Source organism: Triticum dicoccoides, chromosome 6B (assembly GCF_002162155.2).
Source record: "Triticum dicoccoides isolate Atlit2015 ecotype Zavitan chromosome 6B, WEW_v2.0, whole genome shotgun sequence".
Classification (NCBI taxonomy): Eukaryota; Viridiplantae; Streptophyta; class Magnoliopsida; order Poales; family Poaceae; genus Triticum; species Triticum dicoccoides.
The window spans coordinates 647,959,155-647,978,891 of NC_041391.1; positions in this window are offsets into that span (position 1 = coordinate 647,959,155).

Below are 19,737 nucleotides of genomic sequence, written 5' to 3' on the forward strand. Positions count from 1 at the left end.
TACAGGCGCAAAATTACCAGCTCATGTTGGATCAGAATGCCTCAAACGACGTAATGCGAAGCAAGTACCGATCGCGCATGTTGCCGGTCTTTGAAGGATTGAACCTCTTTAATACGCCCGGGCTGGGCCGAGTAATCCGACAGCTGCAAACCGGACCGACACGCCTAGGGCAGCGCCGGATCAACCACGGTTGACGGAACCACCTCGACGAACGGATAACCCGCCACCATACGTGTCAACACCACCGGGTCACTTTTCGAGCCCTTTGGATAACATGATTGCTGCAGCATCTCGCCTAGAAGCTATTCTGATGGAGGGCGATTCACTGGCAGCGATTGAGACACGGCGGGCCAGCGATCTTCTTCAAACCGCCGTGGTGCAGCAGCAGACTTATTCCTATAGTCGAGATAGAATTCATTCGACCCCCTGTTCGAGCAAAAGCTATAGCAGGCACATGGATGAACTGGAAGTGTCTAGCAGTGCTTTGGCGCCGCAATGTCCCTCAAGGACCCAATCCGGCGCGCGGTGAGGTAAATGCTCAAGACATGGTGGATAATGGCAGAGCATGAAGGGAGGCCGCTTTGGCAGCACAATATGTGGGTCGTTATCAACCCGCCCCGGTTCAGCCAGCGGCGTCAGTAGACCGAGGCACTGGGCTTGCTTTTATTTCCTGGGGAGTGCCGTGTCTCATTCCGGCTCTCCGTAACGTGCGACTGCCCAAGGATTTTAAGGGTCCACGTAAGGTTCCTAATTACACTGTTGATCAGCCACCTGAGGCGTGGGTTGAGAGTTATGAGATGGCAATGGAGATGCTAGATGTGGATGAAGCGGCTTGTGCAAAGTATTTCACGATGATGTTGGAAGGGACAGCCCACACCTGGTTGAAAAACCTACCAGCCAACTCCATCGATTCATGGATCAGTTGAAGGCCCGGTTTATAGCCAATTTCAAATAAACATGCAAACAACCTATGTCCATTATGGATCTGGACGCCTGTGTACAAGGGGAGAACGAGTCAACAACTCATTGGGTGCACCGGGTTTCCGAAGTTTTGCATTCATCAGACCGGATTAATGCTGGCCAAGCGATCATAACGCTGGAGCATAATTGCTGGTTTAAGTCACTAAAGATGAAGTTCGGACGGCTCAAGCGCCACTGCAATGACATGGGAACACTTATGGCAGCCTTGGTCAAATATGCCAATTCTGATAATACCAAGGATCCCGATTCTGATGAGGAGAAACCTAAGAAGGGTAAGAAGAACGGAAATGCGAAAGGACAACATCACAACCAAGGAGGCCATGGGAATAACGGTAAGCGCAAAGCAGACAGTTCAGATTTTGTGGCTAACACCAATATGCAGCGTCGTAAAGGTAAACCGCCCCAGCGCGGTGGAGGGATGAATCTGGAACGTTTGTTAAATCAGCCTTGCCCGAAGCACGGGACCAAGGAGGTTCCATCAACACATCTTTGGAAAGATTGTCACATTATGAAAGAGTTCAAAAATTCTGATCTATTCCGGTATGATCAGGGCCCGTTGGGCGGTTCAGGTCCAGGTTTTCATGGTGGCGGCGGTTCAAACTCTAGATTTCAGAATAATAAGGGCAACAAGAATAACCAAGGTGGTAATAGCCAACAAAATAATCAAGGAAATCAGAAGCAGTCAGGTTATCAAAATCACCCCAAGCAGTTAAATGGTGGGCAGTATCATGTGTTCACTACTAGCCTATGCAAGCATGATCAGAAGCTTCACAAAAGGGCGGTTAATACTGTTGAACCGGTAGTGCCACGTTATTTGCGGTGGTCCGAGCAGCCCATTGTGTGGAGCAGAGAGGATCATCTGCCCCGGGTTGACAATCCGGGTCATCTGGCTTTGGTGTTAGCACCTCAGGTGGGAGGTTATAAGTTCACCAAGGTGCTGATGGATGGAGGGAGTAGCATCAATATCCTATACTATGAGACTTTCCATCGCATGGAGTTGACAGACAAGATTTTTAAACCGTCGAACACTGTTTTTTGTGGTGTGGTACCAGGTAAATCGGCATATCCTGTTGGCAAGATTGCTTTGGAAGTTGTGTTTGGAGATGAGCATGATTCTAGGTCTGAAACATTGACCTTTGAAGTGGTGAAAATTCAGAGCCCATATCATGCACTATTTGGACGGCCGGCTTACGCTAAATTCATGGCGAGGCCCTGCTATATCTACTTACAGCTTAAAATGTCGGGTCATAAGGGGACTATCACAGTACATGGGAGTCGAAAGATCGCTTTGGATTGTGAGGAAGGTGATGCGGCCTATGCTGAGTCGGTTTGTGCTACAGAAGAGTTGAAGTTTTAGAAAGATAATGTTGATTTGACAGACATGACCCCTCTGAAGAAGCCCACCACCGAGCATGACCCGACCCTAAAGTTCAAACCGGCTGATGAGACTAAACTTGTTGACTTTGTTCCTAGCGATTCATCCAAACAGTTTAGCATCAGCACCAATCTAGATCCAAAAGAGGAAAGCGCGGTCATCGAGTTGATCCATGAGAACCGGGACATTTTTGCATGGAAGCCTTCTGACATGCCAGGTGTACCGAGGGAACTTGCTGAGCACACTCTCAATATTGATCCCAAGTTTAAACCGGTCAAGCAATTTCTTCGCCGCTTTAACGAGGAAAGACGCAAGGCCATTGGTGAAGAGGTAGCCCGGCTGTTGTCGGCTGGGTTTATCGTCGAAGTATTGCACCCCGAGTGGTTGGCTAATCGGTGCTCGTTCTTAAGAAAAACGGCACTTGGCGTATGTGTGTGGACTACACAGATTTGAACAAAGCTTGTCCGGCAGATCCTTTTGCTCTCCCGCGTATTGATCAGATGCGATGGCGGGTTGTGAGCACGTGAGTTTCTTTGATGCTTATTCAGGTTATCATCAGATTAAGATGGCAGTTAAGGACCAGGAGAAGACAACCTTCATCACTCCCTTTGGAGCCTTCTGCTATGTTTCTATGCCCTTTGGGCTCAAAAGTGCCCAGGCAATTTATCGGCGTTATGTGTAAAATTGTCTTCACACGTAGATTGGGCGTAATGTTCATGCCTATTTGGATGACATTGTGGTAAAATCCAGGAAGGAAACCTTGATAGATGACCTCAAGGAGACGTTCGACAATCTTCGGGTTTACAAAATGATGCTCAATCCAGACAAGTGCGTCTTTGGTGTTCCGGCAGGCAAGCTCTTAGGTTTTCTGGTGTCCAACAGAGGTATTGAGGCTAATCCGGAAAAAATCAAAGCGATTACATCCTTGGCTAAACCGAAGTGTATCAATGATGTTCAGCGTATGGCGGGTCGAATTGCAACCCTTAGCCGGTTTATTAGCCGTTTGGGTGAAAAGGCGATTCCTTTGTATCAGATGTTGAAAAAGACAGGCGATTTCGTCTGGAGTGACGCAGCTAATGCGGATTTTGAGGACTTAAAGCGGCTATTGGTTGAACCACTGGTTCTTGCTGCTCCGGTTGATAAGGAGCCCTTGCTATTGTACGTGGCTGCCAATACCCATGCGGTCAGTGTGGCAATTGTGGTTGAGCGTAAGGAGGCTAGGAAGGAATATCCGGTTCAACGGCCGGTTTATTATATCAGCGAAGTGTTGATCGAGTCAAAAAACGATATCCGCATTGGCAGAAGCTGGTGTATGGAGTTTTTATGGCAAGTCGGAAGCTCAAGCAATACTTTCAAGGCCATCCCATCACAGTGGTTAGTTCCACTCCCTTGGGCGATATAATTCAGAACAGGGAAGCCACTGACCGGGTTACAAAGTGGGCAATTGAGCTTGGTCCACATGTATTGAAGTATATGCCTCGAACCGCCATCAAATCTCAGGCGCTTGATGACTTCATCAATGACTGGACTGAGTTACAGGCACCAGAGGACAAACCGGACAGTACATACTGGACTATTCACTTTGATGGGTCCAGGCAATTGGAAGGCTCGGGGGCTGGAGTTGTCCTTACTTCCCCTCGAGGTGATAAAATTTGTTATGTTCTCCGCTTAATGTTTCCTTGTATTAACAATGCAGCTGAGTATGAAGCCTTACTCCACGGTCTCCGCGTGGCTAAGGAAATGAACTTAAGCCGAGTTCGTTGTTTTGGAGATTCTAATCTGGTGGCTCAGCAAGTTTCTAGTACTTGGGATTCTAAGGATCCACTCATGGCGGCTTATAGATGCGAGGTGGATATTATGGCATGTCACTTTAAGGGTTATTAGGTTGAGCACATTGACCGGCGCAAAAACGAAGCAGCAGATGCTTTAAGCCGGCTAAGATCTTAGCGTAAACTGGTACCACCCAATACATTTTTAGATATCCCGCATAACCCGTCTGTTAAGTTGCCTTCAGAGGAGGATTTAGCTGTTCCTGATCTAGAGGCCCAATTGGTAGCCGCTTTACATATCACTCTGGATTGGACGGTTCCATATTTGGCGTATATGAACTGGAGCGAGTTACCATATGATGAGGTCTTCGCCAAACAGATAATCTGGTGGTCCAAGTCCATGGTTATTCACAATGGCGAGTTACACCATTGAGTGTCTCAGGCGTATTCCAACATTGTGTTTCTCCTGAAGAAAGACAAGAGATTCTACGTGAAATCCATGAAGGGGATTGTGGTCACCATGACGGTTCAAAATCCCTGGTGGCTAAAGCTTTTCGTCATGGGTTCTATTGGTTGACAGCTCATGCTGATGCGGAGGATTTGGTAAAGCGGTGTGCCGCTTGTCAGAAGTTTTCACGTCGAGCTCACGTTCCGGCTCAAGAGCTACGGATGATTCCTATCACTTGGCCTTTTGACACTTGGGGGCTTGACATGGTGGGACCTTTTAAGCGCTCCAAGGATAAGAAGACCCACCTGTTGGTGACAGTGGACAAGTTCACTAAATGGGTTGAAGCGGAGCCCGTCAACAAATGTGATGCAGCTATGGTGGTTCAATTTCTTAAAAAGATTATCTTCCACTTTGGCTTTCCGCACAGCATCATCACAGATAATGGCACAAACCTTTCTAAAGGTGAGATGGAGGATTTCTGTCAGAGAGAGCACATCCGGCTTGATTTAGCATCCGTAGCACACCCCCAGTCCAATGGTCAAGCTGAGAGGGCGAATCAAGAAATCCTGAAGGGTATCAAGCCCCGGCTTATGGTTCCTTTGAAGCGGACGCCGGGTTGTTGGGTGGAAGAATTACCATCTGTGTTATGGAGTATAAACACCACCCCAAACCGATCTATGGGTTATACACCTTTCTTCATGGTTTATAGGGCTGAGGCAGTCCTCCCCAGTGATATTCGTCATGACTCGCCCCGGGTTGCCAATTATGTTGAAGCGGACAATGAGCAAGCACGCAAAGAGGCGCTGGACCTGTTAGATGAGAAACGGGACATGGCTTTGGCTCGATCGGCGGTTTATCAACAAAACTAGTGGCATTATCACAGCCGCCGGGTTAAGACAAGAACCTTTCAAGAAGGCGACTTAGTGCTCCGGCTCATCCTAGTTATCCCCACCTTGGGAAGGACCCTTTGTGGTTAGCAAGAATCTGCACAACAGATGATACTACCTCATTGACGTTCGAGACAACTCACGCAATTCTGAGGAGGAGACCCGGCGGCCGTGGAACATAGCTCTCCTTCGGCCTTACTATACTTGAGCCATAGGCTTTTCTTATGTACATATTTCAACAATGTATATTGTGATCAATATAATAAACCGGCATCCTTGCTATAAGCAGGGCCTTTGCTGTTTTTTCTCAAATATCCTTTGAGTTACATGGGGGCTTCAGCTGACAAAGCGGAGTACTACCTGTTAAACCGGCTATCATGCCACAATACAGCTTGGGAGCTTCACACCCAAGGGGACAAAGAGAGTCTAGATGCTATGCACAGCTCAAACATAGGCACCCATGAGCACAGCTCACAAAGTTACTTGGGGGCTCTTTGTGTAAAGTAACAAAGAGTTTGAAAGGACCCTTGTAGCTGGGTATCGACCCACGGCTTGGAAGCCTGGTGTATTCACCTAAAAACCCAGGTTAACCTGCCTTCATTAAGTAAGCCACTCATATCCAGGTAATCCTGGCATGACCCACTGAACGTTTGACAAGTCAATCTTATACAGACCCTGAACTTGTCAAAGTTAAAATGACGATTGGTTAGTTGGAGGCCCATCTTAAAAGGCTTTGTCAAATGGTTTAACTCAGTGGCCTGGCAGCCCATGAAAAGCCCCGAATTTGGGCCTGGCATCCCTTGAAAGCCTCAACTACAAGTTTTATTTGCTTTTTGAAGTTTTCTCTCCTGTGATAAGGTTTTGAGTTAAACCGGCGTCTCTTGACCCCGTGTGGCTTTTCAGTCATTATATTAACCCGGTGTTTGTTAACCCGGCTTGGCTTTCAACTCTAAGTTGTCAGACCATCTTATCAAATCGATGTTTAAACTTGGCCTGGCTTTGACTCTATGTCGCCAGTTTGATCATCTGGTGTTCATCGTAACCCGACATGACTTATTACATAACATCATTACATGGTGAGAGTTATAACATCTCAAGATTTGGGTTTTCACCCTTACTACAATAAAAGTTGGTAAACCAACTAAGTGATTTCATATCACAGGTATGAGTTATTTCATATTTATTCTGCTTTGGTTATTAGCCAGGGTTTATCTTGGGCACTATGACCCGTCCGGCGGTAAACCGCTAGGACGATTCCTTTTATGCAGATATCAGAATCACATGAAAATTATCAAAGTGTAATCAAGCATAGCAAATATCATGACGGATCAACAATGTTATGCATCAGTGCGACAGAGCAAAGTATTTTAACTAGCCTATTATAAGGCGCTTTGAGGCCCAGGATAATGATTGTTTTTTACAGAACAAAGTCTATGACAATAACCAGATTGCCGGATCAAGATTCATCACCGTGTTGACATGATGTAGATGGATCTTCAGGCATTGGTTCAACCTCCTCCTCTCCACCCAGTGGCTAGAAGTCAATGGCGGTCCAGTCAATCCGGGTTAGAGCCTGAAATACAGCTTCTTCACTTATCAGATTGGACGGTTAACCATCAGGGGTGTAAGTGTGCTTACGGATTGGCGGGACAAGGTTTTGTGCTTCTGCCACAGTCGTATCAACCCGCTGGTTCCTTTCATCATAAAAGGACCGATGAACAGTTAAGTTAGCCTCTTCATCTAGTTGACTCGAAGTGGACGCATCTCCTGTTGGGGAACGTAGTAATTTCAAAAAAATTCCTACGCACACGCAAGATCATGGTGATGGCATAGCAACGAGAGCGGAGAGTGTTGTCCACGTACCCTCGTAGACCGTAAGCGGAAGCGTTATGACAACGAGGTTGATGTAGTCGTACGTCTTCACGATCCGACCGATCCAAGTACCGAACGTACGGCACCTCCGAGTTCAGCACACGTTCAGCTCGATGACGATCCCCGGACTCTGATCCAGCAAAGTGTCGGGGAAGAGTTCCGTCAGCACAACGGTGTGGTGACGATGATGATGCTCTACCGGCGCAGGGCTTCGCCTAAACTCCGCGACGATATGACCGAGGTGGAATATGGTGGAGGGGGGCACCGCACACTGCTAAGGAACGATCCGTAGATCAACTTGTGTGTTCTAGGGTGCCCCCTGCCCCCGTATATAAAGGAGCCAAGGGGTAGGGGGCAGCCGGCCAAGGAGGGCGCACCAAGGGGGAGTCCTACTCCCACCGGGAGTAGGACTCCCTTCTTTCCTAGTTGGAGTAGGAGAAGGGGGAAGGAGGAAGAAGAGGGGAAGGAAAAAGGGGGCGCCGCCCCCTTCTCCTTGTCCTATTCGGACTAGGGAGGGGAGGGGGCGCAGCCCACCTCTTGCCTCCTCTCCTCTTCTCCCTTAGGGCCCATGAAGGCCCAATAACCCCCGGGAGGGTTCCGGTAAGCCCCCGGTACTCCGGTAAAATGCCGATTTCACCCGGAACACTTCCGATGTCCAAACATAGGCTTCCAATATATCAATCTTTATGTCTCGACCATTTCGAGACTCCTCGTCATGCCCGTGATCACATCCGGGACTCTGAACAAACTTCGGTACATCAAAACTTATAAACTCAAAATAAAACTGTCATCGTAACGTTAAGCGTGCAGACCCTACGGGTTCGAGAACTATGTAGACATGACCTAGAACTATTCTCGGTCAATAACCAATAGCGGGACCTGGATGCCCATATTGGCTCCTACATATTCTACAAAGATCTTTATCGGTCAAACCGCATAACAACATACGTTGTTCCCTTTGTCATCGGTATGTTACTTGCCCGAGATTCGATCGTCGGTATCTAATACCTAGTTCAATCTCGTTACCGGCAAGTCTCTTTACTCGTTACGTAATGCATCATTCCGTAACTAACTCATTAGTCACATTGCTTGCAAGGCTTATAGTGATGTGCATTACTGAGAGGGCCCAGAGATACCTCTCCGACAATCGGAGTGACAAAACCTAATCTCGAAATACGCCAACCCAACATGTACCTTTGGAGACACCTGTAGTACTCCTTTATAATCACCCAGTTACGTTGTGACATTTGGAAGCACCCAAAGTGTTCCTCCGGTAAACAGGAGTTTCATAATCTCATAGTTACAGGAACATGTATAAGTCGTGAGGAAAGCAATAGCAATATACTAAACGCTCAAGTGCTAGGCTAACGGAATGGGTCATGTCAATCACATCATTCTCCTAATGATGTGATCCCATTATTCAAATGACAACACATGCCTATGGTTAGGAAACATAACCATCTTTGATTAATGAGCTAGTCAAGTAGAGGCATACTAGTGACGTTATGTTTGTCTATGTATTCACACATGTATCATGTTTCCGGTTAATACAATTATAGCATGAATAATAAACATTTATCATGATATGAGGAAATAAATAATAACTTTATTATTGCCTCTAGGGCATATTTCCTTCAGTCTCCCACTTGCACTAGAGTCAATAATCTAGATTACACAGTAATGATTCTAACACCCATGGAGTCTTGGTGCTGATCAAGTTTTGCTCGTGAGAGAGGCTTAGTCAATGGGTCTGCAATATTCAGATCCGTATGTATCTTGGAAATCTCTATGTCTCCCACCTGGACTTGGTCCCGGATGGAATTGAAGCGTCTCTTGATGTGCTTGGTCCTCTTGTGAAATCTGGATTCCTTTGCCAAGGCAATTGCACCAGTATTGTCACAGAAGATCTTCATTGGTCCCGATGCACTAGGTATGACACCTAGATCGGAAATGAACTCCTTCATCCAGACTCCTTCATTTGCTGCTTCCGAAGCAGCTATGTACTCCGCTTCACATGTAGATCCCACCACGATGCTTTGTTTAGAACTGCACCAACTTACAGCTCCACCATTTAATAAAAACACGTATCCGGTTTGCGATTTAGAATCGTCCGGATCAGTGTCAAAGCATGCATCGACGTAACCATTTACATCTAGCTCTTTGTCACCTCCATATACGAGAAACATATCCTTAGTCCTTTTCAGGTATTTCAGGATGTTCTTAACCGCTGTCCAGTGATCTACTCCTGGATTACTTTGGTACCTTCCTGCCAAGCTTATTGCTAAGCACACGTCAGGTCTGGTACACAGCATTGCATACATGATAGAGCCTATGGCTGAAGCATAGGGAACGTCTTTCATTTTCTCTCTAGCTTCTGCTGTGGTCGGGCATTGAGTCTGACTCAACTTCACACCTTTGTAGCACGGGCAAGAACCCTTTCTTTGCCTGATCCATTTTGAACTTTTTCAAAACTTTATCAAGGTATGTGCTTTGTGAAAGTCCAATTAAGCGTCTTGATCTATCTCTATAAATCTTGATTCCCAATATGTAAGCAGCTTCACCGAGGTCTTTCATTGAAAAACTTTTATTCAAGTATCCCTTTATGCTATCCAGAAATTCTATATCATCTCCAATTAATAATATGTCATCTACATATAATATCAGAAATGCTACAGAGCTCCCACTCACTTTCTTGTAAATACAGGCTTCTCCAAAAGTCTGTATAAAACCATATGCTTTGATCACACTATCAAAGCGTTTATTCCAACTCCGAGATGCTTGCACCAGTCCATAGATGGATCGCTGGAGCTTGCACACTTTGTTAGCACCTTTTGGATCAACAAAACCTTCTGGTTGCATCATATACAACTCTTCTTCCAGAAATCCATTCAAGAATGCAGTTTTGACATCCATTTGCCAAATTTCATAATCATAAAATGCGGCAATTGCTAACATGATTCGGACAGACTTAAGCATCATCTATGTCTGCTTGATAAAGCTCTCTATGGTCTCAAACATGCACCTCGTGCATGGCATCATCGACTTGGCTATGCTCTTAATGCTCATGGTTTTGTTGCCTCCACGGCTGACACTTCATTGTTCATCTTTCACCGACAAGAAATCACGATGTACTTATTGGTCTATGTTGATGACATTATTGTGCTCAGTTCCTCTTCATCAGCAGTTGATCAGTTGGTATCTAGACTTCGTCAGCAGTTTGCTATCAAGGACTTGGGGGTTCTTCACTATTTTCTTGGTGTTGAGGTTGCTAGTCTCAAGCAAGGCTTGTCCCTTACTCAGTGCAAATATGCACGTGATCTTCTTGCTCGTGCCGGTATGCTCAAGTGCAAGTCAGAAACAACCACAATGTCATCCACCGATCGTCTTTGTGCTACTGACAGGGATTCTCTAAGTGATGATGATGCTACTCTATATCGCAGCCTGGTCGGAGGTCTTCAGTACTTGACACTTACTCGTCCTGACCTTTCTTTTGCGGTTAATCGAGTGTGTCAGTACCTTCATGCTCCTCGCAGTTCTCATTGGTCCGCGGTGAAACGTATCCTTTGGTTTGTTCATGGTACTATTGCACATGGTCTCCTTATACAACCATCTACATCTAGTCCGTTGTCGGCCTTCTCTAATGCAGATTGGGCGGGGAGTCTCGATGACCGGCGATCAACCGGGGGGTATGCTCTCTTTTATGGACCTAACTTGATCGCCTGGAGTGCCAAGAAGCAGTCAACTGTTTCTCGTTTGAGTACCGAGTCTGAATATAAGGTTTTTGCCGATGCTACTGCTGAGCTGATTTGGGTAGAAGCACTATTGAAGGAGCTTGGTGTTTAGCAAGTCTCCCCTCCTGTTCTGTGGTGTGACAACATTGGTGCTACATATTTATCCTCTAACCCAGTGTTTCATGCTCGAACGAAGAACATCGAGATTGATTATCACTTTGTTCAAGAGCGAGTTCCACGGAAGCTTCTGCAAATCCAGTTTATCTCATCCAAGGATCAACTTGCAGATATTTTTACCAAACCACTACTGCTTCCATTGTTTCAAGAGTGTAAGCGCAATCTCAATATGCTATCGATAGTTGAGATTGAGGGTGGCTGATAGAGTACGTGTCCTTCAAGTATTCTACTAATTAGAATCAGTTAGAATCTAATCTAATCCCTTGTAATTAGGAAAGGTTGTATGCCTATATATATGATGTATATGCCGCACCTATGGGTGTCGTGCATTGTCCCCTTGATCTCTCTCACAGAATACATCTAAGTTTATAGTGTGTTCGAAGGATATTCTGATGGCAACAGTATTCCGGACCTCCTTGAACCGCCAAGTCGGGTTGCTGTTTTTATGGCCGGAACACAGCCCACTTTGCAGTCTTCATCTACAATAGCAATGAATTCCGGATCAGCGGCCGCGGCAGGAGGCCCAGTGCACCGACCGGCTCAAGTCCTCTCCGGTTTGATGGATGCCTGGGCGACCTTGTTAACCATGACAGTTACCCCGGAGACGCGGGATCAGCACAATGCGGATATTGCAAAGCTGAAGGACCAGATAACGCAGGCTAAGGAGGACCTAGCAACGGAGGATGCTAGGATGGCTGAAGAACGGGCTGCTTTGGATGCCCAGTTACAGCAGATACAGGCGCAAAATTACCGGCTCATGTTGGATCAGAATGCCTCAAACGATGTAATGCGAAGCAAGTACCGATCGCGGATGTTGCCGGTCTTTGAAGGATTGAACCTCTTTAATACGCCGGGGGCTGGGCCGAGTAATTCGACAGCTGCAAACCGGACCGACACGCCTAGGGCAGCGCCGGATCAACCACGGTTGACGGAACCACCTCGACGAACGGATAACCCGCCACCATACATGTCAACACCACCGGGTCACTTTTCGAGCCCTTTGGATAACATGATTGCTGCAGCATCTCGCCTAGAAGCTATTCTGATGGAGGGCGATTCACTGGCAGCGATTGAGACACGGCGGGCCAGCGATCTTCTTCAAACCACCATGGTGCAGCAGCAGGCTTATTCCTATAGTCGAGATAGAATTCATTCGACCCCCCGTTCGAGCAAAAGCTATAGCAGGCACATGGATGAACTGGAAGTGTCTAGCAGTGCGTGGCGCTGCAATGTCCCTCAAGGACCCAATCCGGCGCGCGGTGAGGTAAATGCTCAAGACATGGTGGATAATGGCAGAGCATGAAGGGAGGCCGCTTTGGCAGCACAGTATGTGGGTCGTTATCAACCCGCCCCGGTTCAGCCAGCGGCGTCAGTAGACCGAGGCACCGGGCTTGCTTTTATTTCCTGGGGAGTGTCGTGTCTCATTCCGGCTCTCCGTAACGTGCGACTGCCCAAGGATTTCAAGGGTCCACGTAAGGTTCCTAATTACACTGTTGATCAGCCACCTGAGGCGTGGGTTGAGAGTTATGAGATGGCAATGGAGATGCTAGATGTGGATGAAGCGGCTTGTGCAAAGTATTTCACGATGATGTTGGAAGGGACAGCCCACACCTGGTTGAAAAACCTACCAGCCAACTCCATCGATTCATGGATCAGTTGAAGGCCCGGTTTATAGCCAATTTCAAAGAAACATGCAAACAACCTATGTCCATTATGGATCTGGACGCCTGTGTTCAAGGGGAGAACGAGTCAACAACTCATTGGGTGCGCCGGGTTTCCGAAGTTTTGCATTCATCAGACCGGATTAATGCTGGCCAAGCGATCATAACGCTGGAGCATAATTGCTGGTTTAAGTCACTAAAGATGAAGTTCGGACGGCTCAAGCGCCACTGCAATGACATGGGAACACTAATGGCAGCCTTGGTCAAATATGCCAATTCTGATAATACCAAGGATCCCGATTCTGATGAGGAGAAACCGGAGAAGGGTAAGAAGAACGGAAATGCGAAAGGACAACATCACAACCAAGGAGGCCATGGGAATAACGGTAAGCGCAAAGCAGATAGTTCAGATTTTGTGGCTAACACCAATATGCAGCGTCGTAAAGGTAAACCGCCCCAGCGCGGTGGTGGGATGAATCTGGAACGTTTGTTAAATCAGCCTTGCCCGAAGCACGGGACCAAGGAGGTTCCATCAACACATCTTTGGAAAGATTGTCACATTATGAAAGAGTTCAAAAATTCTGATCTATTCCGGTATGATCAGGGCCCGTTGGGCGGTTCAGGTCCAGGTTTTCATGGTGGCGGCGGTTCAAACTCTAGATTTCAGAATAATAAGGGCAACAAGAATAACCAAGGTGGTAATAGCCAACAAAATAATCAAGGAAATCAGAAGCAGTCAGGTTATCAAAATCACCCCAAGCAGTTAAATGGTGGGCAGTATCATGTGTTCACTACTAGCCTATGCAAGCATGATCGGAAGCTTCACAAAAGGGCGGTTAATACTGTTGAACCGGTAGTGCCACGTTATTTGCGGTGGTCCGAGCAGCCCATTGTGTGGAGCAGAGAGGATTACCTGCCCCGGGTTGACAATCCGGGTCATCTGGCTTTGGTGTTAGCACCTCAGGTGGGAGGTTATAAGTTCACCAAGGTGCTGATGGATGGAGGGAGTAGCATCAATATCCTATGCTATGAGACTTTCCATCGCATGGAGTTGACAGACAAGATTTTTAAACCGTCGAACACTGTTTTTTATGGTGTGGTACCAGGTAAATCGGCATATCCTGTTGGCAAGATTGCTTTGGAAGTTGTGTTTGGAGATGAGCATGATTCTAGGGGTGAAACATTAACCTTTGAAGTGGTGAAAATTCAGAGCCCATATCATGCACTATTTGGACGGCCGGCTTACGCTAAATTCATGGCGAGGCCCTGCTATATCTACTTACAGCTTAAAATGTCGGGTCATAAGGGGACTATCACAGTACATGGGAGTCGAAAGATCGCTTTGGATTGTGAGGAAGGTAATGCGACCTATGCTGAGTCGGTTTGTGCTACAGAAGAGTTGAAGTTTTAGAAAGATAATGTTGATTCGACAGACATGACCCCTCTGAAGAAGCCCACCACCGAGCATGACCCGACCCTAAAGTTCAAACCGGCTGATGAGACTAAACTTGTTGACTTTGTTCCTAGCGATTCATCCAAACAGTTTAGCATCAGCACCAATCTAGATCCAAAATAGGAAAGCGCGCTCATCGAGTTGATCCATGAGAACCGGGACATTTTTGCATGGAAGCCTTCTGACATGCCAGGTGTACCGAGGGAACTTGCTGAGCACACTCTCAATATTGATCCCAAGTTTAAACCGGTCTAGCAATTTCTTCGCCGCTTTAACGAGGAAAGACGCAAGGCCATTGGTGAAGAGGTAGCCCGGCTGTTGTCGGCTGGGTTTATCGTTGAAGTATTGCACCCTGAGTGGTTGGCTAATCGGTGCTCGTTCTTAAGAAAAACGGCACTTGGCGTATGTGTGTGGACTACACAGATTTGAACAAAGCTTGTCCGGCAGATCCTTTTGCTCTCCCGCGTATTGATCAGATGCGACGGCGGGTTGTGAGCACGTGAGTTTCTTTGATGCTTATTCAGGTTATCATCAGATTAAGATGGCAGTTAAGGACCAGGAGAAGACAACCTTCATCACTCCCTTTGGAGCCTTCTGCTATGTTTCTATGCCCTTTGGGCTCAAAAGTGCCCAGGCAATTTATCTGCGTTATGTGCAAAATTGTCTTCACACGCAGATTGGGCGTAATGTTTATGCCTATGTGGATGACATTGTGGTAAAATCCAGGAAGGAAACCTTGATAGATGACCTCAAGGAGACGTTCAATAATCTTCGGGTTTACAAAATGATGCTCAATCCAGACAAGTGCGTCTTTGGTGTTCCGGCAGGCAAGCTCTTAGGTTTTCTGGTGTCAAACAGAGGCATTGAGGCTAATCCGGAAAAAATCAAAGCGATTACATCCTTGGCTAAACCGAAGTGTATCAATGATGTTCAGCGTATGGCGGGTTGAATTGCAACCCTTAGCCGGTTTATCAGCCATTTGGGTGAAAAGGTGATTCCTTTGTATCAGATGTTGAAAAAGACAGGCGATTTCGTCTGGAGTGACGCAGCTAATGCGGATTTTGAGGACTTAAAGTGGCTATTGGTTGAACCACTGGTTCTTGCTGCTCCGGTTGATAAGGAGCCCTTGCTATTGTACGTGGCTGCCAATACCCATGCGGTCAGTGTGGCAATTGTGGTTGAGCGTAAGGAGGCTAGGAAGGAATATCCGGTTCAACGGCCGGTTTATTATATCAGCGAAGTGTTGATCGAGTCAAAAAACGATATCCGCATTGGCAGAAGCTGGTGTATGGAGTTTTTATGGCAAGTTGGAAGCTCAAGCAATACTTTCAAGGCCATCCCATCACAGTGGTTAGTTCCGCTCCCTTGGGCGATATAATTCAGAACAGGGAAGCCACTGACCGGGTTACAAAGTGGGCAATTGAGCTTGGTCCACATGTATTGAAGTATATGCCTCGAACTGCCATCAAATCTCAGGCGCTTGATGACTTCATCAATGACTGGACTGAGTTACAGGCACCAGAGGACAAACCGGAGAATACATACTGGACTATTCACTTTGATGGGTCCAGGCAATTGGAAGGCTCGGGGGCTGGAGTTGTCCTTACTTCCCCTCGAGGTGATAAAATTTGTTATGTTCTCCGCTTAATGTTTCCTTGTATTAACAATGCAGCTGAGTATGAAGCCTTACTCCACGGTCTCCGCGTGGCTAAGGAAATGAACTTAAGCCGAGTTCGTTGTTTTGGAGATTCTAATCTGGTGGCTCAGCAAGTTTCTGGTACTTGGGATTCTAAGGATCCACTCATGGCGGCTTATAGATGCGAGGTGGATATTGTGGCAGGTCACTTTAAGGGTTATCAGGTTGAGCACATTGACCGGCGCAAAAACGAAGCAGCAGATGCTTTAAGCCGGCTAAGATCTCAGCGTAAACTGGTACCACCCAATACATTTTTAGATATCCCGCATAACCCGTCTGTTAAGTTGCCTTCAGAGGAGGATTTAGCTGTTCCTGATCCAGAGGCCCAATTGGTAGCCGCTTTACATATCACTCTGGATTGGACGGTTCCATATTTGGCGTATATGAACTGGAGCGAGTTACCATATGATGAGGTCTTCGCCAGACAGATAATCCGGTGGTCCAAGTCCATGGTTATTCACAATGGCGAGTTACACCATTGAGTGTCTCAGGCGTATTCCAACATTGTGTTTCTCCTGAAGAAGGACAAGAGATTCTACGTGAAATCCATGAAGGGGATTGTGGTCACCATGACGGTTCAAAATCCCTGGTGGCTAAAGCTTTTCGTCATGGGTTCTATTGGTTGACAGCTCATGCTGATGCGGAGGATTTGGTAAAGCGGTGTGCCGCTTGTCAGAAGTTTTCACGTCGAGCTCACGTTCCGGCTCAAGAGCTACGGATGATTCCTATCACTTGGCCTTTTGCCACTTGGGGGCTTGACATGGTGGGACCTTTTAAGCGCTCCAAGGATAAGAAGACCCACCTGTTGGTGACAGTGGACAAGTTCACTAAATGGGTTGAAGCGGAGCCCGTCAACAAATGTGATGAAGCTATGGTGGTTCAATTTCTCAAAAAGATTATCTTCCACTTTGGCTTTCCGCACAGCATCATCACAGATAATGGCACAAACCTTTCTAAAGGTGAGATGGAGGATTTCTGTCAGAGAGAGCACATCCGGCTTGATTTAGCATCCGTAGCACACCCCCAGTCCAATGGTCAAGCTGAGAGGGCGAATCAAGAAATCCTGAAGGGTATCAAGCCCCGGCTTATGGTTCCTTTGAAGCGGACGCCGGGTTGTTGGGTGGAAGAATTACCATCTGTGTTATGGAGTATAAACACCACCCCAAACCGATCTATGGGTTATACACCTTTCTTCATGGTTTATAGGGCTGAGGCAGTCCTCCCCAGTGATATTCGTCATGACTCGCCCCGGGTTGCCAATTATGTTGAAGCGGACAATGAGCAAGCACGCAAAGAGGCGCTGGACCTGTTAGATGAGAAACGGGACATGGCTTTGGCTCGATCGGCGGTTTATCAACGAAACTAGTGGCATTATCACAGCCGCCGGGTTAAGACAAGAACCTTTCAAGAAGGCGACTTAGTACTCCGGCTCATCCTTGTTATCCCCACCTTGGGAAGGACCCTTTGTGGTCAGCAAGAATCTGCACAACGGATGATACTACCTCATTGACGTTCGAGACAACTCACGCAATTCTGAGGAGGAGACCCGGCGGCCGTGGAACATAGCTCTCCTTCGGCCTTACTATACTTGAGCCATAAGCTTTTCTTATCTACATATTTCAACAATGTATATTATGATCAATATAATAAACCGGCATCCTTGCTATAAGCAGGGCCTTTGCTGTTTTTTCTCAAATATCCTTTGAGTTACATGGGGGCTTCAGCTGACAAAGCGGAGTACTACCTGTTAAACCGTCTATCATGCCACAATACAGCTTGGGAGCTTCACACCCAAGGGGACAAAGAGAGTCTAGATGCTATGCACAGCTCAAACATAGGCACCCATGAGCACAGCTCACAAAGTTACTTGGGGGCTCTTTGTGTAAAGTAACAAAGAGTTTGAAAGGACCCTTGTAGCTGGGTATCGACCCACGGCTTGGAAGCCTGGTGTATTCACCTAAAACCCCGGGTTAACCTGCCTTCATTAAGTAAGCCACTCATATCCAGGTAATCCTTGCATGACCCACTGAACGTTTGACAAGTCAATCTTATACAGACCCTAAACTTGTCAAAGTTAAAATGACGATTGGTTAGTTGGAGGCCCATCTTAAAAGGATTTGTCAAATGGTTTAACTCAGTGGCCTGGCAGCCCATGAAAAGCCCCGAATTTGGGCCTGGCATCCCTTGAAAGCCTCGACTACAAGTTTTATTTGCTTTTTGAAGTTTTCTCTCCTGTGATAAGGTTTTGAGTTAAACCGGCGTCTCTTGACCCCGTGTGGCTTTTCAGTCATTATATTAACCCGGTGTTTGTTAACCCGGCTTGGCTTTCAACTCTAAGTTGTCAGACCATCTTATCAAATCGATGTTTAAACTTGGCCTGGCTTTGACTCTATGTCGCCAGTTTGATCATCTGGTGTTCATCGTAACCCGGCATGACTTATTACATAACATCATTACATGGTGAGAGTTATAACATCTCAAGATTTGGGTTTTCACCCTTACTACAATAAAAGTTGGTAAACCAACTAAGTGATTTCATATCACAGTTATGAGTTATTTCATATTTATTCTGCTTTGGTTATTAGCCAGGGTTTATCTTGGGCACTATGACCCGTCCGGCGGTAAACCGCCAGGACGATTCCTTTTATGCAGATATCAGAATCACATGGAAATTATCAAAGTGTAATCAAGCACAGCAAATATCATGACGGATCAACAATGTTATGCATCAGTGCGACAGAGCAAAGTATTTTAACTAGCCTATTATAAGGCGCTTTGAGGCCCAGGATAATGATTGTTTTTTACAGAACAAAGTCTGTGACAATAACCAGATTGCCGGATCAAGATTCATCACCGTGTTGACATGATGTAGATGGATCTTGAGGCATTGGTTCAACTTCCTCCTCTCCACCCAATGGCTAGAAGTCAATGGCGGTCCAGTCAATCCGGGTTAGAGCCTGAAATACAGCTTCTTCACTTATCAGATTGGACGGTTAACCATCAGGGGCGTAAGTGTGCTTACGGATTGGCGGGATAAGGTTTTGTGCTTCTGCCACAGTCGTATCAACCCGCTGGTTCCTTTCATCATAAAAGGACCGATGAACAGTTAAGTTAGCCTCTTCATCCAGTTGACTCGAAGTGGACGCATCTCCTGTTGGGGAACGTAGTAATTTCAAAAAAATTCCTACGCACATGCAAGATCATGGTGATGGCATAGCAACAAGAGGGGAGAGTGTTGTCCACGTACCCTCGTAGACCGTAAGCGGAAGCGTTATGACAACGCGGTTGATGTAGTCGTACGTCTTCACGATCCGACCGATCCAAGTACCGAACGTACGGCACCTCCGAGTTCAGCACACGTTCAGCTCGATGACGATCCCCGGACTCCGATCCAGCAAAGTGTCGGGGATGAGTTCCGTCAGCACAACGGTGTGGTGACGATGATGATGCTCTACCGGCGCAGGGCTTCGCCTAAACTCCGCGACGATATGACCGAGGTGGAATATGGTGGAGGGGGGCACCGCACACTGCTAAGGAACAATCCGTAGATCAACTTGTGTGTTCTAGGGTGCCCCCTGCCCCCGTATATAAAGGAGCCAAGGGGGAGGGGGCGGCCGGCCAAGGAGGGCGCGCCAAGGGGGAGTCCTACTCCCACCGGGAGTAGGACTCCCTTCTTTCCTAGTTGGA